This window comes from Pleurodeles waltl, chromosome 8, assembly GCF_031143425.1.
Source record: "Pleurodeles waltl isolate 20211129_DDA chromosome 8, aPleWal1.hap1.20221129, whole genome shotgun sequence".
NCBI classification, from domain to species: domain Eukaryota; kingdom Metazoa; phylum Chordata; class Amphibia; order Caudata; family Salamandridae; genus Pleurodeles; species Pleurodeles waltl.
Window position 1 is genome coordinate 1,016,698,707 of NC_090447.1, and position 26,771 is coordinate 1,016,725,477.

Genomic DNA, 26,771 nt, shown 5'->3' on the forward strand with positions numbered 1-26,771 from the left:
CCAGACAGTAGGAATTGTAGGGATCTGAGCAATAGTTGTTAATATCTTAAACAGTCCATCCCAGTAATCCTGAATTAGTCGACAAGTACCAATCACATGTATCCAGCCAGCCACCCCTATTGCCTTACAACGAAAACAGAGATCAGGGCAATTGGGCATAGCTTGGGACAAGGCTTGTGGGATACGATATAATAGCCATTTACTAAAAAATATAATGTGGTGCCAATTCGCACCTCTAAGTACTGAAAAATGTAGATGATTGATCTTTTCCCAGCACTCCCTTGAAAGGTCAAGGCCCTCTTGACAAGCCCATTTTCTCACCGCTTTTGCCCACAGATCATTCTTATCCTGCTCAAGAAGCAGCCTTATCCCGGAGGGGGCCACCAGCTCGGAAATTGCAGCCTGCATATTAATGATTGAATCGACATCCAAATCTCTCAGACTATGGAGCATGATACTATAGGATCCTCCCTAAAGAAAATCATTCTGAACAGCCAACAGAATATTTGAGGGGGTTTCCCAATTATCACTGATGCGAAAATCCTCGATTTTACTAAATCCTGCAAAATCCCATCTCCTTACTGTCTCTGAATCGAGCTGAAAGCCCGAGTGCTACGCAAAATGTTTGAGGGGAGTAAGAAAATGCAAACATGGGATTGAATATCTTCTAAAAAAAATCTGATTTCTTTCTAAACAGCCATTTAAGAACTTTATATCAAACTTTTTTGGAGATTTCACCAGTAATGCAGGATTCCGGATATCGTGTTCCTTGCAGAGTAATTCGCAAAAATCTTTGGTAAATAGGCCAACCATAGATTGGTTAGCATTGAAATGAGTCAGATAATGTGCAAAAAAGGCAAAGTAGTAATCTTTAAAATTTGGTAGTGCTAAACCCCCCTTTTCTCTTTCAGCATATAATGTACTTAAAACAGCCCGCTCCTTCTGGTTTTCCCAAATGAATGAGCCCAACATAGACTCTAATTTCTTAAAAAATGAAGATGTTAATACACAAGATATGGCCGAAAACAGAAAGTTAAATAATGGTATTATGGACATTTTAATCAATGCAATTCAGCCAAGGATAGAGAGGGGAAGGGACCCCCAACGTGCAAGCAGGGACTGGGCTTTCAAAAGTAAAGGAACATAGTTAAGATCGTACAGATCTCCTATTTATGATGAAAAATAAATCCCCAGATATCGCTTTGGCCTAGTGTTTACACAATGCATTAGTTCGGGGAGCAATTTAATAGAAGAAGTGCCAGAGAGAATAATATCGGTTTTACTCATGTTAATCTTATAGCCCCCAATTTGCTCAAATTCGGTGAACACTTTAAGAGCCTCCTCCTGGGAGGATCGTTCTTCATCTAAAAACATGATAATATAATCCACATAAACTTTGAACTTCCCCATTGACTTCAGCGGGGGATGAATTTGATTATTCTGTCTGATTTTAATCGCTAAATAATCAATGAAGAGAGCAAAAAGAATAGGAGATAGACGACATCCTTGACGGGTCCCGCGTTGAACTTTAAGTTGACCAATACAGGCGGAGTTAATTATGATATTGGCCTTAGAGCCTTGATACAACCTTTGAATTAGTGCAGAGATCTGGGAAGACACCTTGTATCTGGACAATATTTCAAACAATGTGTCCCATACAACCAAATCAAAGGCTTTTTCCACGTCTAATAAAAGGATAATAGCAGAAATTTTATTAGAAGCAAAATAGTCAAGAGCCTCAGCTAAGTAATGCGTGTTAGATGCAAGTTGCCGGCCAGCAATAAACCCATTCTGGTCAGGGTGCACCAGTTTATTAACAACCCTAGTGAGCCTGTTGGCCAAATGTTTGGTAATAATTTTATAGTCTGTATTTAACAAAGACATTGGGCGATATGCATTGGGATCTTCCTTGTCCTTGTTCTTTTTAGGAAAGCTGACCACATTCCCAGAATACCAAGAGTTGGGGATCCGCTCACCCTTCAGCAAGCCATTAATTAAAGACAGAAAGTCATCTATAAATATATCGATGAAACTTTTCTAGAATTCAGCCGGGAAGCCATCAGGTCCGCAGGCCTTCCCCATGGGGAGATTCTTAACAACCTCAAGAAGTTCCAACTTTGTAAATGGCTACCGTAAAGCCTCACTGTCTTCTTCCGTAAGAGTAGCAATGTCTAATTTCCCCAAGAAGTACCTAATGGCCCTATGATCAATATCCTGGGTTTCGCTATAGATTCGCCTATAATGTTCTAACATGATTTTTTCCACATCTCTGGGGTCTATATGCCTAACCCCGGATATAGGACACCTCAGTGCGTGTATCATAATATTAGTGATTTGGTCACAAGCTTGCCAGGCCAAAAATTTACCTGTAAAATTACGCTCTTCATATGCCTTTTGTCTATAGGTCTGATTTCCTATGTCGACCCTCTTGAGGAAACTCTTAGACAGTGCCCGTTTAGCTAATTCAAAAGATTTTCTATTATTTTCGGTGGGAGCCTGGACATATATAACCAGACTCCTCTGCACTGCTTCTTCCAGAGCCCTTGCCTGATGTCTCTGGTAAGATTTATCTTCTGCCCCTTAACAATTACCAAACCCCTGTAAAAGGCCTTAAACGCATCCCAGAGCATAGCTGGAGTTGAAGACCCCCGATTACTTTTGAAGAATTCACTAATTTCGACTTTAGAGACCTGTACCCAAACCTTCTTGTGGAGAAGCTGCTGTTTGAACGCCCACCTTCTAGGTTGGGGCCTTGAATAATCTGGAAGAAGAGAAACTTCCAACACTAGAGTGCCATGGTCAGATAAGCCAGAATGTCTCACCGACTGATTCTTAAAGCACAGTAATTTGGGTATTAGAAAGAAATCAATGTGGGAAGCGATTTTAAACCGGCTGGAGACACACGTGTACTCTCTCTCCTTTGGGGCACTTATTCTCTAAGAATCACAGAGCATCAACACTTTAATATAATCATTAAAAATCTTAGCGACTTTAGGTTTAGGCTGTTTTTTACCTTTAACAGTGGAATCCAAAAATGGATTCTGCAGAAAATGAAAATCCCCGCCAATAATAATTTTGCCTGAGAGTTGCAAAAGGGATTGAAAGAGTTCCAGATAAGGGGCCGGATCATCTATCAAGGGTGTATAAAAACTGAAAAAATAAATCTCTCTTTGGCAATTAGGCAATGTACCCAGCACCATCGTCCAGCAGGGTCGGCAAGAAAATCAAGTACCCGAGCTCCAAGATTCTTAGCTAGAAAGACCGCTACAACTCTGTGAGCAACTGGCACTGCGGCAACAACCTTAAAATCAACCAAGCTTTTAAACATATTGAAGCCCGCTACTTTTTTGACAGGGATAGAGTTTCTTGAAATAGGATAACAGAGAGGTATAAAGCATTTACCCTCTCCTCAATTGCAGCCCTTTTTCTGCGATTATTTAAACCATTAACCTTCCAGGAACCTATTTTTAATGAAGAGTTTAACCTTGCCATTACCTTTGTTTAAAGAATTGCCTAAATATTAAGTGATCAGAAACCACTAGAAAGCATGAGCTGAGGCGTGAGCCTAGGCCTGGATCAAATGAAGTTATCCGCACCAGAGACTTTAATAATTCTGTGTTGTGAAAAGCTATATTTTAATCTGAAAATGAAGGATCTTGTATCCCTAACCCCCTCCCTCCCCTTGCCCCCCTCCCCCTACGCCCCTACCCCACCCCTTGGGTGGCCAACACCTGGGGTCCTCCCGTCTGGGCAATCCAGAGCCACCCCACCGATCCCCTTCTTCCATAATCGGGTACCTTGGCATGGCACCCTAATGCCATTGGCTGCAAAGAAACTGGAAAGTAAGTGCCAAAATAATAAAGCGCTATACTCAATGAAACCCCCCTTCCAGGAAAGTCTCAACCCTCTTGGCACCTGATGTGTGCTCCTCCTTTCATTCATATTTTAAGTTTAAGTTTAAGTTTAAGTTTCCCCGCCCCGACCTCCCCCTGCCCTTTGTCCTGATCTATCAGAATTTTGAATTGAGTGCAAAAGAGTCTTAGCGGCTTCCACTGTGTGGATCAAATTAGAGTGTCCCAGAAAAAAACTGCCAGGGCCCTGGCTTTTTTAAATGCGGGGATCATCCCCTTCAGTTCTCTCCTCCGGTGTGCAGCAGCGACTGACATATCCAAAAAGATTTTAAAGGCATAATCGCCGGGGATCTGGTGGACTTTACTCTTGATTGCTTGCTGTAGAATACGTTCATTAATATGGATGTCGCCAAAGGTGATGAGCACAGTTTGAGGATACTTTGCGTTGGATGGCTGTACTGCAGGGACTCGATGGGCCCGCATAATAATGAGATCCAAATGTTTATCCTTTGGTTCTGAGAGAACATGCTGTAAAACGAGATCGGAAATTAAATCTGTAACTTTCGCGTCCTTCAGGGATCCCCGTGAATCTCAAATTAGACCTGCGTGAGCGGTTCTCAGCATCATCTAACCGAATCTGTAGATCAACAAGATCTGCTTGACATTTAGCCACTGACGGATCCAAGGAAGAACATAAATCTTCCAAATCGGATACTCGCTGCTCTACCTCTTTAATATGTGAATTGAGTTGCTGAATATTGCCAGATATTAAATTTAATTGCGATTCCGTTTTCTGATTTGCTTCTTCTTGCGAGATGTTCAAAGATCTTAGTTCAGATCAAATTTGAAGGAGCAAGCTTTCTGAAGGAGTGCCAGCGCCTGTCTTGTCTCGATATTACTGAGATGAATGCCGAGCTTGTGAGCTCCACTGATCTTGAGCATCCTAAAGGGGCTCGGTTGTGCTGGTATTCCTAAGGGACCCCATCATAGTATTATTCCCAGGGATATGAGCTAGGCCACAGAGTACATTGTAAGAAGAACTGTCCAACTGGGAGGCAGAGATGGCGTTGTTAATTGGCAAGGAAACAACCTCTTTTGAGCCCCTCCCCATCCCTCCACTAAACAAAGGATACAACTATTTGGATGCAGAGCCTGTGTCCTGGATTTTGCTGTCATTAGACTCAGAATTCAAGCTAAGCATTGAACGATCCCAGGGTGAATCAGCTTTATCAACTGATTCTGAGTTCAAGTCCGGGTCAGGATCTAAGACTGAGATTGGATCTGGTTCTCTGGCCACCTCAGGAAGAAAAACAGAGCTAAGGTGCTGATCTGCCATGTTACTGATTGAAGGTGGGGAGCTGTAGGGCAGGGTAGTGCTGTAAGAAGAATCAGTAATTAACGAAGCAGCAGAGCTAGGAAGTGAGTCAAGATTTATATGGTTGTCGGAGGGAGTAGGTCGCTTAACTTTCACGATTCGTGCCATCTTAACAACCTTTGAAGCAGGGCATCCTTTGCCCTGAAACTGATGTGGAGATCGATGCATTATGTTTTCTTTTCTTCTATTCCCCTTCCTTTCTCCCCCCTCCTTTTCTTCTCTTTTCGTCCTCCTGCCCGGGAAACTCCAGTTTCTAACTCGAAAAGTACTTGACATGGACCAGGTATGCCAAAACGATATATATTACGTAGCCAAGTTAGTGTCCTTTGGTGGATAACTTAAAAGTACAATGTCTACTGTATGGATAAATCAACAGAGTACTGAAAGCACTGTAAGTGGGTACGTGGGTAGAATACTCTAATCTGCACGCAGCAATTGGAAAAACAATGACCCGTCAGGCAGAATAAGTCCCACCTAATTCACATCCAAATCAGTGTCTCTGAGTAAATTTCTGACCAGAAATTATTTCTCAAAGAAGAGGGGGGAAGGGGAGTAGCCATATACTTCAAAATTATTGAAGAGTTTCCTTGTTTGGAGACAGCATAAAAATAAAAAAACAAGCGAGTCCCGGCGATCCCCTGCCTCACCTCCCTTCTCCTTGTGCTGTTTGATCTGGTCTGATCCGGCCTGGGTTTCTTCCCGTAGGGACGAAGGGACGAAGCAGGGTCCAGCAACGGAGGCCCTTTATGCCTCCCCTGCTCCACTGAGTCTGGGGGGGAGGGAAAGCTGCGACCGGCATTCGGAGAGGCATTCCACACTTCCGTAATGAGGGTGAGAGCGATGCAGCCTAGCGCATCCGCGCTCCGGCGCGCATCCTTTCCTCTGAGTCAACGGCTAGCCGCAGAGCATGACGGGAGGTCCTACGCGGCCTGATCACGCTCAGTCAGAAATCCCAGGGCTAGCAGCTTTCAATCTAACTATGTTGTCAATTGCTTCTCAGATGTCTCCCAAGTTGAACAGACAATCCCCATAGATGGTACTCGGCTGGGGTTGGGCTGAGATGGTTATGAGTTGACTTTCAGCATTATAGAGGGAGTTGAAATGGTGGAACCAATCTGAGGTCAGGATGTTATTGCCAATTGCAGGGGCTCCCTTTCAGTTTCTTTTGCTTATTATGTCCCAAAAAGATATGGAGTCCCTGCGTTCACATGCAGCCGTCAGGAGGCTCCATCTTTCCTCCTCCCAGTCCTTCCTGGCCTTTTTCTGCGTCAGTCTGTACTGGTTCCGCAGAGACCTAACTTGTGCGACATCCTTATGTTTGATTGCACTAATTAGCCTTTTTCGTGCCAGCAGGCAGTCCCGAATGTACGGTTTACCCACCTCGCGGGGAGAAGCACTGCCGGAATTGTGAGCAGTTGGCAGGGATAGGACCTGTTCCAAACTTTGGAAAAACTCAGTGTGAACATCGATTAGGGAGGAACAGCTTCCCACATCCTCTCCCAATGTAGATATCAATGATACACAAAGTGTCAGGTCCAAATCGATGGAAGAGAGAATGTCGTCTCGCAGGATCACCTAGTTCCATCTAAGTCACCGTTTGTTGTTCTCAGCCTGAACCACTTTGGCTACTTTGGTAGTGGTTGTTGCTGGGGGAGCCCTGCCCCACGGTGACTCTAACGTGAGACAGAGTGGATTGTGGTCACTGTCCGTTTGGGCCGGACTACCATGTCATCAACCAAGTGCCAATATCTAAGGTCCATCAATATATAGTTGATGCGGCTCTTACCCTGTGAACCGGTGAACGTGTGGGTGGCATGCTTATCTGATTTGTTTCTTCCATTTACAGCCCTCAGACCTTGGCCGAGGGTCAAGGCGTTAAGTTGAAGGGCGGTCGAATGTCACTTCTTAATGGGGGGGAGCTCGAACCTGGGTATGTGCCAAATGTTATCTTCTTCCCTGAGATCACCCATATTGGCCAGACCAAGGGGTTCAAAGGTCGTATTAAAGTCCCCGCTACAATAAGGGCATATTTGGAGGGTCTTTCATCCAGTTGGGTCTCTAGGTACTGCAGGGTCACAGAGCGGTTGGTCCCCCTTGTCCTCTTGGCATAGATGTTAAAAATGTCAGTGGCAGTGGGTCCCGTTCCCTTGAGGCTAATACCAATGATGTCAGGGGTGTCGGTGGGTATCAGTTTTACTACACACTGTACTGTGATTTTTACCCAAATTAGAAGACCCCCCGATGGGCAGCACGCCTTGCTGGGAGCAGCGGGTATATGGTAGGTTGCATAGCTGGGTTTATGGGCAGGTTCAATTAGCCAGGTCTCCTGGAAGATACATATATCATATTGGTTGATGAAAAGGTTCCAGTGCGGCAACGGAAGCTTGGATTGTATGCCTCCCACATTCCATGAGACAATCTTTACTTTCTGGCCAGTGGTCTGGGAGTTGGATAGTGGGAGCAAGTTTACCTGGAGATCTGAGTTGACGAGTGTGATGACGTGGGGGATGCAGTGGAGACCGTCCTGTGTGTCTGGTCAGCGATGACCGCTGGGTGACTATCGGTGTGGACACAATTGTTAGAGCTTATGCTCCTATCAGGTCTAAAGTGGGGAGCCTGTACCTCAATCTCTGATGGTCAATCAATCATGGAACAGACAGTGTCTTGGTCTAGAGCCACTAGAGAGGGTGGCACAGAAAGTGGAGTGGGTGGCTCGAGCTTAAACTGTATGGTGGACCCACCCGGGGGTTAGTTCTTTGATCTAAGGCTACTAAGTGGTACTGTTTACTAGGAGGAGTTCGATACAATTCAACAGTGAGCTCAGGGACCGGTGTCGTCTGGCCCTAAGAATATCTTTCCTAATTACTGAAAGACATCCTCTGCTATGACGAATCCAATGGGTGACTTTGTTAATCAGGGAATCCTCCCCTTCCCTCCCCCCTGAGAGTTATATCTAGGTACTTTGGTCTTAAAGATTTTCCGGGGAGGGAGAGTGGTAGTCTTAGGAGAATATGTACTACTAGAGCGACTGCCCTCCCCTAAAGTGAGGGGTTTGGAGTTGGAACTTGTGTTCTTGGGTTTAGTGGGAGGATAGTCAGTTTGCGCGCCTGCTGGTGTGTGGGAACCCAACATACGGGCTCCAACCAAAGTCCTAGGGATGGGGTCCTAAAGTAGAGAACCTGGGGGGCCTCAAAGGTGTTTGGCGTGATGGAGCATGGTGGGAACAGGTAGAGTCAGAGTGGTAGTATATGTCTGGGCTGGGGTGGCGGCACTTTTCTTAGCTGTTCTCCCTCTCTCTTCCATGAGATGCCCCACTGTGACCATGAGGTCGCCTATTATGCACTCAAGGGCTGCTATTTCAGCCCTGAGTCTTTGTGTGCAACCTGCCAAGTCATCGTTTGGGGGAGGGAGGGATGACTGGATATTAGCAAAGCTTTCTGCCCTGAAACTGCGAGATCCTGAATTGTAGGTGGATCGGAGGGACATGATGACAGATTAAAACGATTGGTGACGGAGGGGCTCTATAGCTGGGTCATGAAGGGAACAGGGGATGGGGACTGAATCTGCGGAGTTGGGGGCACTGCACTAGTCTCGGTCCTCACCCATACCCTGGCTTTGTTAAACATATTGAGTATGCTTCCCTGCTTTCTAGTCAATGATTGGATTGCAGGGCACCGTTTGGGACTCAATGGCTGGTCGGTGCTGGGTGATGGAGTTAATATTTCCCCGCAATCAGTTAGGAGTTTATCAATGCGATCAAGTACTTCGCTACAGCCTGAGTTTTTGAAGTTTTTCTTTTGTTTTTTCCCCCCACCAGCAACCCCACCCTCAATTGCTTTTCTTTTGCCCATATCTGTGGCAGTGTAATGGGACGAGACAGGTGCCTAGGATGATAGTTGAGGGAGGACTAAGGGGGACAGAACAGTTCAAGGTGGCTAAGGCAAAAAGCCAAACTCAGGGGGGTGGCCCTACCTTGCCTCAGTCGGTTACGGACGGGTGCAGACCGCGCTGCAGTATGCCCCCTTGTGCTTTATAGCGCTCATTGGATCTGGCAAGTGGGAGCAGATGATGTATAAGATGGCCACCTCCTGGGGCCACAAAGCAGTCTGGGATATGTAGTCTCTCTGGTCCTGTTAGCACGTCCCGTGCTGCAGTATGCCCCCCTCACACTTTATAGCGCTCGTTGAATCTGGCAAGTGGCAGTAGGTGATACACATGATAGCCGCCTCCTGGGGCCACAAAGCAGTCTGGGATATGTAGTCCCTCCGGTCCTGTTACCACGTCCCGCGCTGCGGTATGCCCCCTCACACTTTATAGCACTCATTGGATCTGGCAAGTGGGAGCAGGTGATGCACAAGATGGCCGCCTCCTATGGCCACAAAGCAGTCTGGGATATGTAGTCCCTCCGGTCCTGTTACCACGTCCCGCGCTGCGGTATGCCCCCTCACACTTTATAGCGCTCGTTGCATCTGGCAAGTGGGAGCAGGTGATGCACAAGATGGCCACCTCCTGGGGCCACAAAGCAGCATGGGATATGTAGTCCCTCTGGTCCTGTTAGCGCGTCCCGCGCTGCGGTATGCCCCCTCACGCTTTATTTCGCTCATTGGATCTGGCAAGTGGGAGCAGGTGATGCACAAGATGGCTGCATCCTGGGGCCACAAAGCAGTCTGGGATATGTAGTCCCTCTGGTCCTGTTAGTGCGTCCCATGCTGCGGTATGCACCCTCATGCTTTATAGCACTCGTTGGATCTGGCAAGTGGGAGCAGGTGATGCACAAGATGGTCACCTCCTGGGGCCACAAAGCAGTCTGTGATATGTAGTCCCTCTGTTCCTGTTAGTGCATCCGGCGCTGCGGTATGCCCCTTCGCGCTTTATAGCGCTCGTTGGATCTGGCAAGTGGGAGTAGGTGATGCACAAGATGGCCGCATCCTGGGGCCACAAAGCAGTCTGGGATATGTAATCCCTCTGGTCCTGTTAGCACATCCCGCACTGCGGTATGCCCCCTCACGCTTTATAACACTCGTTGGATCTGGCAAGTGGAAGCAGGTGATGCACAAGATGGCTGCCTCCTGGGGCCACAAAGCAGTCTGGGATATGTAGTCCCTCTGGCCCTGTTAGCACGTCCCGCGCTGCGGTATCCCCCCTCGTGCTTTATAGTGCTCGTTGGATCTGGCAAGTGGGAGCAGGTGATACACAAGATGGCTGCCTCCTGGGACCACAAAGCAGTCTGTGATATGTGGTCCCTCTGGTCCTGTTAACGCTTTAAAGACTGCAGAGTGATGAAGCGGATCCGTCTCATTCTAGCTGGAGCACAGCAATTAGAAGCATCTCTCCCTCCTCTGCATGACCACCTCTCTCTTCTGGTTAAGGATGACATCATCCCCTCAGACATGCTCCTGACTCTGAGGAAGCCGCCCCTCCACTCCTGAAGATTATCTTGTTCAAAATATTGCAAAGAACATTATTTCTTTATTAAGTGTAATTTCTGACATTATGTTTTAACACATAATCATGAAATCCACCCCACTCCAATCTTCTCCACTCCAATCCACCCAAAACCGCCCTACCTCACCTCATTCCAATCAACTCCTGTCCAGTCTAAACTACTCATACCCACTCAAAACCACATCACACCAATCCTACCAACCCACCCCAATCTAATCTGCCCCACTCCAGTTCACCCCAATCCAATCTAAAACAATCTGACCTGCTCTGATCCAAAACACTCTGCCCCACTCAAGTCTGCACCACTCCAATCCAAAGCAATATCACAATCCTCTATCCCAATCCATTCCACCCTACCACATCCCAGTTCTTTCCATCCCACTCCAATCCAATTGATCCAGCCCACCCCACTCAATCTACCCTACTCCAATCAAATCCACCCAAATCCATCCCAATCCTCCCCACTCAATCCAATCCAATCTACCCCACTCCAATCCAATCCATTCCACTACACTCCGGTCCAATCTAATCTATTCCACTCCCTCCCACTTCAGTCCAATCTACACCAGTCCAATACATCCCAGTTCCACATCCAATCTAAGCCACCCACTCCAATCCAATCTAATCCATCCCACTCCAATCCACCTCACCCCATTTTAATCCACCACACTCCAATCCAATCCTATCCAAACTAATCCACCCCACTCCACTCAATCCTACCCACTCTTCCCAATCCACTCTACCTAATTCTACTCCAATCCAATCCACCCCACTGTACTCCAATTTACCCACTATCTCAATCCACTCCAAACCATTCCACCTCACTCCACTCTATGACACTCTACCACTGAACCACTGAACTTTACTCCTCTTTACTCAACTGTACAGCTCTCTGCTTCACATACTCCACTTAACGACACTCCCACCACTCCACTCTGACACTCTACCCCACTAACTTTTGGCCATGCTAAAAAAGCAGCTACATTGTTGTACAACATGACAAAACACATTGCCAAAGCCAATTGCTCTTGTACAGGTGAGACCTATTGGCTTTGCCAATGCTTCTTTTTAATGCTAAGTTTAGGAGTGCAGGGACTCCGTTGTCGAGGCCCAGTACTCCACACATAAAAAGATAGGAAACACTTTTTATGTGGGGAGTTCCCCGCCCTACCATGGGGCCTCCACACTCGTAAACTTATTAGTAAAACTGCAGTTTTGTGAGTACTCAAAAAGCATGAACTTACACATACATGTAAGTTTAACTTTCTGTACAGTGTGCATAGCTATGCAGTATTTTTATAAACAAATTTAAATCTACATGTGAGCACAGGTGGATTAAAAATGGTATATTCTGCGCACAAATGTAAAATAAGAGCTAAGAAATGCTTTGCTTGGGGGATGTCTGCACCTCAAGTAGACCAAGCTCCTGTACAATATCACTACATCAGTCCAAGAGCGAGATCAAAGATATGAGCTGCTATAACCATTTTTTCAGATGGCTGAACAGTAACTCAGTGTGCTCCTGAAACCATATTTCCAAACAGGAGACTGGACAGTGAGTCAGTGCACTCCTGAAACCATATAATTAAAGAGGCAGTGTCTGTATAGTTATGGTTAGTTGAAAGAAAAATACATGTTTTTTTTAATTTCTCTAATAACGTTGTAACTGTTCGATGTATTTTCACAATTTTTTTTTTATTGATGGATGTCATGGGAATCCATCAAGCTGGGGCCTAAAAACAGAGGAGAGATCTCAAAAGTGACATTCCTCATTTTAACTAGAATATGATTATTTGATCCTTGATATAGAAAAAATGCCTGAACAGAATTACGAAAAACGTTGCATGTGTAGGAGGCTGGTTCTCTATGTAGTGTGCAAGACCAGGCACACTTTGCAGAGAGTCCAGACAACCACACATTGGTTTACAGAGGTAAAAATGAAACCACTCAATGCAATGCTCTAATTTTTATGGTAGTTTGGTCGAGCAGTTAGGCCAATCTTGGAGAAGTGCAAAGCATTTGTTGTGCTCACAGTATCAATAAAGCAAGACACACACCTAAAGGAATTACTTAAGACCAATTTACAAAAATCAGTCAGATTTCTACACATTTTTTAAGACCAAGATCTTCAAAATTGGGTATGTACTTTTTAAGTTATGATTTTCAAAGTTTAGAAAATGTCTCGTTTTTGTGCGTAATTACGCACCATAAGAATCAATGGGACAAAACGTAAAAAATACATATAAAATCAGGGAATATGTTTACTAATGTCTCCTTTCGCATATAGGTCTAGGTCATCAGGAAGTCCTGTGGGCCAGCTGGAGGAGTTCAGACAGTTCCTGGTTTTGGCGGAAAGAGCCGCTGAATAGTGGACCAATAGCAAGACCACTGCATGGGACCACTTGGAAAAGCAATGCACAGGTGGACTTTAAGGTGAATCCGGTAGGTCCCCATGGTGTGTAGATGTTGCAGGGGGTGGGTGACTCTTAAAGCACAGCTGGTTTTCTAGTGCAGGACCCAGTGAGGACAGGTGCAGAGAAGGTAGGTGAGCCAGGCGCTGTGTGCAGAGGTGCGCTTAGAAGCAGGAGGCAGGTCACTTTGAGGGTTGCTTGCAGGTCAGCAAGACCACCTTGGTGGGTGGTTCTGGTGGTTACTGATGTCCCAGGACTGGTGCTTACTCCTAGTCCTTCTGGAGTAAGGTGTGGACTTTCCATCTTGGTTTCTGATGTTGAGAGACCAGTACTCAACATCATGCTGCTGACCAGGTCAGCAGCCGGTCAGTAAACTGGACTTCACTTTTTTTGGGTCTTTATTGCAAAATAGTGATGCATTTACGTTGGAGGGAAATCTTCAGGTGAGGTCCTGTGGGGATTTTTAGAGTCCATCTGATGTCTGAGCAACCACTCAGCGGTGATTGTTGAGTCCTGGGTGCAGCAGGCAGAGTTTGGCGCCTTTTTCTTTGTGCACAAGGAATGCAATTCTCGAGTCTTGGGTCTTTTTTGTTGCTGGTCTTCTTGTGTCCTTAGAATCTGACTGCAAGTCTAGGGGAGCCCACTAAATACTGCATTTAGTGGGAGTTTAGGGGAGTACCTAAAAGTGATCAATGGGTCATCTACCTTCAGGTGGTTACACCTACTATTTGACCACTTCCTGTGGGGAGAAATCACCACCCTATCCCTTATAAGCTATTTTCCTACTATGCAAGATGGAAGAAAATTAAATGGAGGGGTCACCTCACATGCAACATCTTAGGGGTGGTGCAAGCTGGGGATGGTCACTTCTCCTGTCCTTTTGCACATTTTCCCGCTGTTGCTTCTACCAAAAGTGTGGGTTTGCAACAGGGGCAGCCATCTTCTGCTAGCAGCAGGGCTGCGGGTCGAGTTTCAAGGATGGTGAGCCCTTTGATGCTCTTAGGCAAGGCTGTGCTCATTCCTGGGGGAGGCGGTGTAACTCCTCTGCCCAGGAAGGGCTTTGTTCATTGAACACAGACAGCACAGGCTCTCACCCCAGGGATCCAGAATCTTGTCTGGTGGGTTGTGACTGGTAAGTAACCATGCCAGGGTAGTTAGCCTCTGTAAGGGGCACCTTGTAGATGGTCCCTGAGCACATGTTGCAATAAATCCAAAACTGGTACCAGTTTGGATTTATCATTCTGAGTTCTTTGATACCAAACAACACAGGGTGCTGAGTGGCCATTATGTAGCTGTGAAACTCATACTGACCAGTGTCCATGACATTCATTTAAAATGGGTGCTCTGTTTACTTACTATGTCCCAGGTTTGGCAGGGACAAAGTAAGGGCATATTGCTCATGCATCTATGCCCACACATGGAGTATAGTGCACCCCACCTTAGGACTAGAAGGCCTGCTACAGGGGTAACTTACCTATATTACATGCAGTTTTGTATTGGACAGGCCACACTGGCCGTGTGACATGTCAGTTCTGCATTTTAGGATTGCAGCAGGACACTCAGCATGCATGACAGTGCTGGGTGAACTTATATGCATGGTCCCTGGGTGTAGCACACTCTGTGCTGCTGCCCTCAGGGGCTTACCCTTAGCATCCCATTCCATGGAGACCTAAGCAACATTTACTAGGGACGTATAGTGGTACCTAAAGGTGTTGCCAATTGTGAAATTTTTATCCATTTAAGAGGACAAACACTGGCACTGGGGGCCTGGTTAACAGGTACCTAATGAACTCCAGTCCCAGTTGCATTTTGCAAAAGTGGGGAGGTACTGCAACAAGGGGCCAGTTTCCCATGTAAATAGAATTTTAATCAAGGAACTAGCATTTCTTAGTTTGATGTAAATGTATTCAGTATTTTTGTTCTGATAAACATATTTATAAAAGTGTTCCGGTCCTGGCATGAAGGAGTTATCTTGACCATTAGTTTGTGGATCCTTAGTGGATGTACCAACCCGCAGAGTAACATTGAACAAATGGTTTTGAGGCACTCAATCAGGACAACCCATGAGGTTAAAACACGTCAATCTTGATCATTTACAACAATGACACACCAGAGCTCAACTGTGGGAATGACCTAGGTATGCTCAAGAAAATAAATATTACGTGGTTCAACCTTAGTTTTGGAATGCCCCCATTATTCATTGGTCTTGACTGTCAATACGATTTAAACCACAGAACTAAGAGATGCTAATAGTGAGTATAACTGAATATGTGAGGATATTTCCTCCTTTTGTTACTTGATGGTTTGAGGGTTTGGTAAGCATTATAAAGTGCTGCCATATGACTGTAGTAGAGGGTGGCTTTGGTATGATTATAATGTAAACATGTCTGTAAACATGCAGCAATTCAGTACAATTGCTTGGAATAACACATAGCACCACACAAAGAAGATATACTATAATTTACAATATGCATTATTATGCCTTGATACTGAGATAACCCAGGGCTGTGTATAAATAGCTTTCTGGAGATCCAAGATAGTTATTGGGGTCAGTGTTTTAGTTTTCCAATTCTGTGACTCAGAGATACAATCAGTGGCACTCATAGTACAATCCCTTATAGCTAGTCAAGTGGACACATTTGATTTTTGAGAAATATGGAGGTACATATTACCATAGTAATAGATTGATTACATGCCATCTTTTTTGTGCCCGACCTTGACTGAAAAATGACCTATTTGAATAGAGCACTCATAAATCCAAGATGGCTGTCTGGGTCAGTCCTTTGATGTGCATTTTGAATAACAACAGAAGCATTCTTTGTGTAATGTTTGACATGGATGATTCTAACGAGTGAACACGAGGCGGACCTACAAGCATGTCGATTGATTTTGTGAGAAAAGTGAGATTGCTTCCTTTGCTGTAAGGTGAAGATTTGTCACACTAACTATTAGGAAGTGATGAGGTGTGATACCTCTAATATAAAGGCACATGAGAGTCTGATTGCGGGTGCCCTCGGCCTGCAAAACTTAAGTAGGGGTGAGCACCTCCACCAGTAAATGAAGCTGTGCGTTAGGCATGTATGTGGCAATGTTAGAAATTGGGGTATCTAGTTGCCAGAGGTATACACCCTTGTCTAAGAAGGGACCCCAGTCCTAGTCAGGGTAAGTCACAACACAACCCAAATTATCCAGTGCTCACACTGTGGTAGCTTGGCACAGAGTAGTGAGGCTTAACTTAGAAGGCAATGTGTAAAGTATGAGTGCAAAAACTCATACAGTAACACAGTGAAAACGCCACAAAAATACACCACACAGGTTTAGTGAAATAGGTAGTAATTATCTAAACAACAATAAGGTAAAAACATTGAAAATCCAATGTACACAAGCAAAAATTAAATCCCACTAAAGCACTTAGAAACACAATAGGTCCAACTGTTGCTATGTCGTTGACGGAGTCATTCTCAATAGTCCCACGCCAGAGGTGCTGGTCACAGAGTTGCATGGACCCTTAGGTACACTACCTTTTGAAAACAAAGAAACAAAGGCGTCACATGGAGTCGGGGAGAGGAGACACTGCTTGGGCCGGTGCAGCATCAGTCCCTTGCTGTGTCCGGGGAGATGAGGCATTGGTTCCGCACCGCGAGGCAAATGGAGGGGAGGTGTCAGTTCTGTCCGGTTGCAGAGGGAGCTGGTCCGATGTCAATGGTGATGCGTCGGTTCCTTATGACCTGGTGGGGCCGATGGATCCAGTTGTCCAAGATATAGGGGGTCATTCCGACCAAAAGGCCGCCCGCCCGCCCAGCGGGAAAGCCCCAGCAATGATGAAGCCGGCTCCGAATGGAGCCGGCGGAGTTGCTGGTGTGCGACGGGTGCAGTGGCACCGGTCGCGATTTTCAGTGTCTGCAAAGCAGACACTGAAAATCTTAATGGGGCAGTGCAGGGGCCCCCAGGGGCCCCACGACACCCGTTCCCGCCATCCTGTTCCTGGCGGTTTTTACTGCCAGGACCAGGATGGCGGGAAGGGGGTCGGAATCCCCAGCAGCGCCGCCGTGGAGGATTCTCTGGGGCAGGGGAAAACCGGCGGGAAACCGCCGGTTCCCCTTTTCTGACCGCGGCTTTACCGCCGCGGTCACAATTGGCCCTGAAGCACCACCAGCCTGTTGGCGGTGCTTCCTCCGTCCCCGGCCCTGGCGGTCCATGACCGCCAGGGTCGGAATGACCCCCATAATGTGTCAACTTCTCAGTGTCATGATGACCCTGCGTGACGTCAGCGGTGTCGTGCCAACATCAAACTTGCGTTGCAGGATGCAGTCGTTGCGTGCAGCAATGTCCACAGGGCAGGATCATCACTAAAGTTGTTCCTGGCATCACTGAAGTCTGAAAAACATAGCTAAAAGCCAGTAGATGAAACCGTTGCTGTCTCTGAGACTTCAGAACAGGAGCCAAGATCAATCCAAGACATTGGAGAGCACTTTTGGGGACGCCAGAGTCCTTCTAGCAAAGTCAGAGGCCAGCAGGGCAGCAAGGCAACAAGCAGGGCAGCAGTCCTTCCCAGCAAAGCAGTCCAGATGAGTCCTTTGAGCAGCCTGGAAGTTACTCCGACAGAGTGCAGGTGTAGATCCAGAAGTGTCTGATTTTGTGGGGTCAGAGACCCAGTTTAGATACCGAAAAATGTCTTTGAATTGGGAGAAACTTCAAAGGGTTGTTTTGAAGTGCACAAGTTCCCCTTTTAGCCCAGTCCTGTCTGCCAGGATCCCTGTGGGGGTTATCAGTCCTTTGTGTGAGGGCAGGCCACTGGTGTTTGAAATGTAAGAGGGAGCCCTTCCACCCCTTTTGCCCAGGGAGACCCATTCAGTATGCAGATGAATGCAAATCTGACTGAGTGTCCTGTGTTTATGGCTGTCTGGGTGGATTGCACAAGGGGAGCTGTAAAGCAGCATAGACCAGACATGGACTGGAGGCAGACCGTAAGGCCCAGATGGCAGTAAGTGCAGAGAAATGCCCACTTTCTAAAATTGGCATTTCTAAAATAGTAATGTTAAATCCATCTTCACCAGTAAGCAGGATTTTCTATTACCATTCTGGAAATACTAAATATGACAAGGTTACTCTTTCCAGATCAAAATCTACCACTCAAAAGTATATGAGGGCAGTTCTAATGTTAGTCGGTGAGAGGAGCAGGCCTCACCGTAGTGAAAAACAAATTTATTAGTTTTTCACTAGCAGGACATGCAAACACATGAGTACATGTTGTGCCTTTTACCTACAGAGCACCCTGCCCTGCGGGTTACCTAGGGCATACCTTAAGGTTAGCCCATATGTAGAAAAAGGGGAGTTTAATGCCTGGCAAGTAGTTTTAGATGCCAAGTTGAAGTGTCAGGGAAACTGCACACACAGTCCATGCAATGGCAGATCTGAGACATGGTTAAAGGGCTACTAATGTGGGTGGCATAATCACTGTGCAGACTCACTAGTAGCATTTAATTTACAGGCCCTGGGCACATGTAGTGTAGTTTACTAGGGATCTATAGGTAAACTAAATATATCATTTGGGTAGGAACCAATGTTACCATGTTTAGGGGAGAAAGCATATGCACTTTAGAACTTGTCAGCAGTGATAAAGTGGGCAGAGTCCTAAAACCAGCAAAAACAGGGTCAGAAAAAATGGAGGAAGACAGGTAAACAGTTGAGGGATGACCACTCTAAGGCTGTCAGGTGTAACAGGCAGCATATCCCCAACTTAGAAGTACTAGCATAGAACATGTGAGCATTCAAATGATATGTTTAGCATTAACGAGTGTCATGTGCAGGTTAGTACACTATATTTGGTTTCAACTGTACAGAACTCTTGGATTGAGCTGCAGAATTGTCAAGCACTAACCTGTTCGTCCCACAGAGGCACAATGCTGACCCAAGTTGCTTGTTCCTATCTACACCTAGGCATTGAATGCCTCCCACTTACTTGTATGTGATAAGCTCCGGAATGTTCTAGGGGAAGGGGATGGATGAGAGAGGGAGAAACACGGACATTGTCTGGCAGGATCAGGATGGCTAGTGGTGGTCTATGAAGAACAGATATCTCATATGATGAATTAAACATTAGTCAAATAACACATTTCATGTAACTGATAAACTAAAACTAACATTCGCCAATTCCCACAAACTAGGTGTACTTATCAGGATCTCCTTTCTCACTTTTGATGCCTCTCCCCTGTCTCTAGGGATCTTTAAGAAACAGTTTGGAACCTGCAACCAGATACAAATTTTTAGCCTTCTACACTATCTACATGTATTACCACCTTATGGCCCCACTGGAAGACCGACCTAAAGTGTTCAAGAGTGTATGTCTTGCTCATTGGGCCTCGATGAGACTTTCTAAAACACAGTCACATTCACAATCATAGACATATAACAGGTGATAAAGAATGGAAATTAATTCTAAAGTATTTCGATTTCTCAATTATTCAGCGATTAATAAGCACAGCCTGTTAGTATCGAAAAGAACACAGTTCAGTGTTTTAACCACACTGAGAGCATAGGGTTAATTTACTAAAGCACACTTTCGTATGTAATTGGTGTCATCACTGTTACATCACAGTGACAATCGAACATGGAAATAACAGACCTTTGATTCACGTTTTGAAACTAGCGTGTGCCAAGCACTAAGTGTTCTTTATCATAGGCAATGATTGGTATCACAAAAATTCTACATAAAACTCATCTATAACAAACATATTCACAGTACACCGTTAAAATAACAATTGTCCAACACGTGCTCAAATCTGTACTGTCCTAGCAAGCTAACAACAATGAGCATTATTATTTGTCAGTCGGTAAGTATTCAAGTAACCAAGGACACTGATAACATGCCCTTCTAGTGTGCCCTGCCCGTCTGAACATCCGGGAATCAACTATCAAAGGTAACCGGTAAGAAGTCTTTCAAGCACATGCAGTGCGTTACCGCCTTTTATAATGCTAATCTTGATCTCTTCTTTTCTAGGACCGGCATCCCCTATGTTGGGCTGTGGAATAGATGATCCAGGAACAAGGATGGAGGAGCAGAGAATCCCACTCTGCATCTGAAGACCTCTGACAGCAAGCAATGCCCTCAAGACTGGTGTGGCTTTAAATACCTGTTGCATCTGGCCACGCCCAGTCTGGGTCCCCTAGCCACACCCAGTCTGAGTTATGAGGCTGCTGTACCTGGCCACACCCATTCTGAGTCAAGAGGATGCCACAAGCTTAGGCAACAAGCTGACACATGCCCCAGATTCCCACATGATTTCTAAAACAAGCATTGGCTCAACTAAACATTTCTTAAAGGCAACAAAAATCATTGGCCCATGCTAGGACAGGTGATTTGCTTAGGGGCACACTTTACTAAATGCCAGAAATGGGTTCTGGAAAATATTCAGGTTTGCAGGCCCGAGAAAAACTTGGTGAGGTGGCTGACATACAAAAGCTAAACAGTAGCCTCTGGTCAGCTACAACATGTAAATACCAGAGGGTAGGTAGTGGGATATTAGGGCACACATCTCCAGCATTTTAGATGTAAACAAAGGTTTTAAAATGCAGAGAAACATTATACAAGCAACTACCTTTTGTGCATGCAAAGATGTAGACTGATTCATACAGCTCCTACATGAGATGATGAAGGGTTATATAACATGTGTGTCATAGGTAATTGACTAATCCTCTTGTAAGATGTGACACAATGTGATACACATGTGTTTATTTATTGCAGAAAGAAATGATAATGGGATTGGTTGAGACCTCTACAAATGCACCATATATACATTTGAGAGGTACATGACTAATCAGTTAGATGTTTGTCTGACATAAGTGAAAAGCCTATGAGGTTGATTGACGTCTCTATAATTCATATTCCTAAGTGTTTCGTCAAATTTATTTTTTCCTGAAATGACTCACTATAAGTATATGTGGGTCAAAACATCAACACTGGAGTGGGGATAACTTAATACAAAAACGTTTCTAATTCAGGATCAGTATTTATGCTGGAGTGAAAATGTTAAACTATTGATAACCAGCATTTATGCATGTATAATATTTTAATTGTTTCACTATATCACTTGTGAGCACTGCACCATTTGCACTTTATTAATTTAAATTTATATAAATATATACATTTGTGGTTGTTGTAAATGATCAAGATTGATGCATTTTAACTTCATGAGTGGTTCTGATTGAGTCCTACCGAACCACGTGTTCTATATTCTGATTGGAAGGAGATCACAGATACATTTCTGTTGTGGCATCAGTTACTCAATATGGTAAACCAAGCACCGTGTTAGGAAAAATAAAATAAACAGGGCTACAGGAAGCAGGTTGAACCTACCATGTCTCCCAGGCCCATGTTTGGGAGCCCCAAGAGAGACACTAATGTAAAGACGTGAGGCCCAATTCCATTTTAAATAGGCTGTGACTCAATCTTCTGTATTGTTTCAGAGTCATCAACATGGCTACCTTTTACACAGATGTCCTCTGTCCTTACCTTTCCAAAAACTGTGAAAGTGTTAATCCATTCAGAAATAGACAGCAACAAAACACTTGAGGAGACATCAGTCTGGAACAAGTACTTTGTTATCTCAAATTAAAGTCAAAGAACAATAGCCAAAACAATGTAGTCTGAACTCTTGTTTTTTAACCCTGTATGTTTAAAGGAATGCATCTTAGACTAACATCTTGACACTAGCTGCTTACATCAAACATTCCTAAGGTAATGTTGGAAATTCCATCTTGGATAAGATATAGTGTAAAACGACTGCCACTTGACCGCCTGTTAGGAGGGGTCCTTCACCCATATCATCACACTCAAGATACTGCAGGACCAGATAGATACTTCTTGCCACAGATTCCTTCAAGTCATACTTTCTACTGAAAGCTAATATCGAGCCTGATCTTGGGAGAAGCTGATGCTGAACCTGGGTTTCAATTTCACAGGGAACGTATCTTCTTTAACTCCTTATAATTACAGCATTTTGCTCTAAATAAGGTGCACTCATCCTCCTCAAAAAAATCTAGATGCAAGTTATTCTACTCTCCATTCTGTCCTAGTGTAAAAGCACATACAGTTAGTTTTCAGGGTGTTAGTGTTTTAAATGAAATTTTAAGCATGTTAGAAATATTAATTTTATTCTGGTTTGAAATTTATATTTTTGCTGGTTTAATCATGTTCTATACAAGAGCATTGAAACACATCAACTATGTACTGGGGGAAGTTCTGCCGGGTTACAAAAACCTGTCTTTCACATTCCAGAGTTGGAGCATTGAGCTAAGTTCACTTATGTCACCCATGGGTGGGAAAGCAAACCTTGTAGAGCTGAGACAGAGACTCAGTTTACATAACACCCTCAGATATAAAACAAATGTTAAAAATATATATTTGGCACAAAATTCACAAATTTGATTATGGATTCATAAATCCAAAAACATAATAACAAATTGTAGGAAAGTACACTTTTTGAATGGTCACCCCCACACCTTTTGCTCTAGATTCTGTTGTTTATGACTCTGAAAGTGCCCTGGATCCTGCTAACCAGGTTCCAGTGGCAGTGCTCTCTCCATAAGTTGATAACTGTGATTTGGTATCCCCATTTGGCAAGTACTCTAACCCTCTTATAAGTCCCCAATATATGGTACCAGTGGCACCCAGGGTGTGGGCTTTAAAGGGGTCACCACATGCCTTAAACACCATTTGTGCCACTCTGCATTACCCAAGTGAACTACTGACAGGTCATGTTTGCTATCCAACAACTTGTCTTTTCACCCTTGACACACATTTTGTGTCGTGTACGATGTGGCATGGACCCAGAAAGCAATCTTCGAGGTTGCCCACTGAGTTATTCCATTTTTCCTGTGCTCTGGCTGCCAGCCCAAGGCTTCTGCTGGCAATACATGATTCTGACCCCTGGGCAAAGGTGACGACACTTCAAAGATTCAGGACAATGGCCTGGATGGGTCACACCTCCTTCCTTCCCAGGAAAGCTAGTAAAGTGGCACATCAAGGCGGTGAGCTTCAAAGGGCAAACCACCTCTGATATGCAAGCAGGCTGTCTCCCAGTGGAGGAGAAAGCTGTCCCCCTGTCAAGGCACATTTTCACCCAGACAGGCAGGAAAGTTAATTACCCAAGAAACGTACATCCCCAGAAGGCTAGCCACACATCTAGGGTGGGCGGCATGGTTTGTGCATACAAGGAAGACTTCTGCCATCTTGAGAAGAGGCAGAATAGATCATTCTGGGTAGAAAAAGTACCACAACTCACCGGCTGTGGTCACCTCAGGGGTAGATTAGTCACTGGGGCTAGTAGCCCTAATGCCCCTAACTCTAGGATTTGAGGGGCTCCTCTGGCACCAGAATTTCAGAGCTGCAACAACTTGTGAAACAAGGACACAAGAAGACTGGTATCAATTACAACAGAACACTACACTAATAAAAGTAATTATACCCTGAACCTGTTGCAACCTCCTGGAACTGCACAACTGTAGCTTTTCCTGGACCAAAGGCTGCTTCCTTCAGAAAGAGCGAACCCTTTGTGAGCCAAAGGGAAGACCAGACTCCCTTGGACTAGTGGACCTAGTACCCTGTCCTCAGCAGGTAAAAAGTGCTCAATGGATATGAAGAACAGCTGACCAATGGACCCATTGAGGGATCAGCCAAACACAGGTGGTCTTTTGCATCCACTCGACCTCCAGAAGGGGAGGTAGCTGTCCTATACTTTACCCCTGCTAAGGCTTGTTTGCTGCCAGTGTGGGCGTCATCACCTTTACTTGATGCTGCAACTCAACGGTAAACTGCAACCCCTTAATCTGGTGTCACCTGTGGCTCCATTATTGAGTTTTTGCATCTGCTTCCTCTCCCACACCATCTTAGTGGTAAAACCAGCACCCCCAGCTCCCATTCAGCTCCAAGGATGGCCACACACACCTCTGCACTTGAGATGCCGAAACTAGGCAGAGTTGTTCTGCCTGATGAATTCTGGCCCAGAGGCCCACCCAAGCTTAACCTTCAGTGGTCTACCACAAACGTGACCTGCAAGTGATAGACTGTCACAAGTACCTTTTTTCACCATCTGCTGCTCTTGCATTCAGCATCCAGGACAGCCAGGATACCTCTGCATCCGGCCCAATGAGCCAGGTAAAATTGGTCTGACTTTTGCAGCTTGGTCTTGGGACCTGCACAACCTTAAACACAAGTGGGTTCCGTATGTCACTAGTTCCTTTTCCCAAAGAACCCAAAGGTGAAATTTGACAGCTTGTGAACAGATTGATTTTCTTTCTGCTTTAAAATCCATAACTCCAGTCATACATAACTACTTGGTGATACAAATGAGAAAGAACGCCTGGGGATGGTACGCCATATTTAATAATGATGCTGACCTTTGTGCCTCTTGTAGAAAGAGAGTTGTCTGCTATTGTTGTTAGTGTTAATCACATGTCATTCCTTTTGGATGAAATGACTGAGCTCACTTGGGGAGCTGGACAAAGGTGGTAATAAAACCATGAAAAGAAGGTACGGCATATTGGTAATGTCTGTTGCTTTTCATGTCATTCATAGAAAACAACATTTGGGCAAATGCTGTTGTATATCAGCAATGATGCTTTTTGAGATTGTGCCTTAGATATTGTTGTCACTTTTTATTGATCAAGCTTCTCGAAGGAAGGCGATCTGTTTGTGCCTGGGAATGTTGGACTTATGATTATGTGTGTGTATTTTTGGTTACATGCTGTCACATGCTTGAAGGAATACTCCTAAGAGACACATTAGAATTGAAGGACCAGCATGGGCTAGTTCATACCATCAGGAGGTAAACACCTTAGAGGCATCTCAAACCAGTATTGTTAGTTTGAGTTCTTTTTTGTTGTAAATTTCAGTTTAGGTTGGAGATACAAACAGTATTGGATATGGATATCTCCAGGACTCAAGAAACAATTAATTAGTAATATACAGAAAATATACTCATACCGATTGAAATTTATGCTTGCAAATTTTTGGGCAATTAAATAGAAATAAACAAAAATATACCTGGAGGTTACCTCCAAACAAGAATGAGAAAGGAATTCTAATAGGAGATCCCAATACCTACATCATGGGGTTAAGCACATTATTGTGCATATGATGTTTATAAGTTGCTGATTTTATTATCTTTGTATTGTACATGGCTTAAGTTATGTTATTGTATGTCTTTTACCGGTCCTGAAGAAAACCCTTTGTCTGAGATGAAACGCATTGGCAGAGTACATGTCCATAGTTTAAATGCAACCAAGAAAAAAAAATTAACCACAGAAATTCACCAGTTATTGTTATAGTTCTCCCAAGTAGCTACAGCTTGTGCTCTAAGGTATCTATAACTCATGCCCTCACCATTCAGTGCTAATTACCCCACATACTACATCACTCTTTATATCTTTTATGACATCACAGATAATATCACTGCAACATTTGTAGTGAAATTATTGATGAGAAAACTGTACATGGCGGGAGCGCAAGTTATAACTGGGGAATTTTAGTTTTTTTAGAGCACAAAATGTAATGTTTTCGCTCAATTATAACTTTGTTTTTTTCAATTAAATTTATATATATGGCACCTAGTGGTGGTCATCACTAGGTAGTTATAGTTAGGACCTAGTTTCCATAGATGGAGCATGTTTTGTTTTAACTATAACTTTGACGCCACTTGATGAATCATCATGAAACTCTTAAAAGGTATACTATGGTCTGTGCAGCTGTTCCATTGAAACGTTCTGGTTGATCTGTCCAAAGGACCTTTAGACTTGCCTACAGCCCCAACAACTGAATGGAATTACATCAAATTCGGCAGGAAGCTAGATCCTATTGCACAGATCACACTTGTTGTGTTTTGGCATAAATCCATTCAATAGTTTTGGAGAAATATAAGGCCAAAATATAAATATATAGGGATGTGGATCCTCTGATGATCCAACTGTCCCCGTGCTAATATGTGATTGTCGCCAACACTTCTACAAAGAAGTGTTGGCAGCCATCTTGGACTCTGCTTCAGCCAAGTCCTAGAAAAAAAAGTGAAAAAAAGAAAAGAAGCCCGGGAAGAGTCACCCTGACCCCTTAGCTCCGGTGCTAAAAATATCAGAAACATTTGCTGATCTGGATCAGTAGATTTTTCCAATATTTTATTTTTTAAAAGGGCCGTCTCCTGCCCTTTTTTTTTTTTAGCCCCCAGGTGGGCCAGCTCCTGGGGGTGCAAGGGTCCTTAACAGGGAGCAGAGTGAATGGGACCCCTTCCTAGTGCTTTCTTTAGCCCCGGAGTTGCCACCTCCCCGGGGCGAAGAGTTATGGCAACCTTGTTGGGGCCCTGCAACCTTACTGGGACACTTTGTAAAATGATATACGGGGGCAGAGCCCCAGGAACATCCCCTCCCGGGGCATTTATGAAAAGATGTGCAGTTCCATGCACCCACACCTGTAGCCCTGCGGACCACCACCTCCCAAGGGCAGACTAAAAAAAAAAGAGATCCGGAGTCTGTTTTGGACCCCCTGCAGCCCCAGGGACCACCATCTCAATGAGGCTATATATGGTGGAGGGAGCCACTGATGGCCCTGGGGACCACTACCCCCTAGGGGCCGGCTCCTACTATGACCTAGGGTGCCCACCCCGAGACATAGCTGTTTGCTGTGACGTGATGGCAGCTTTG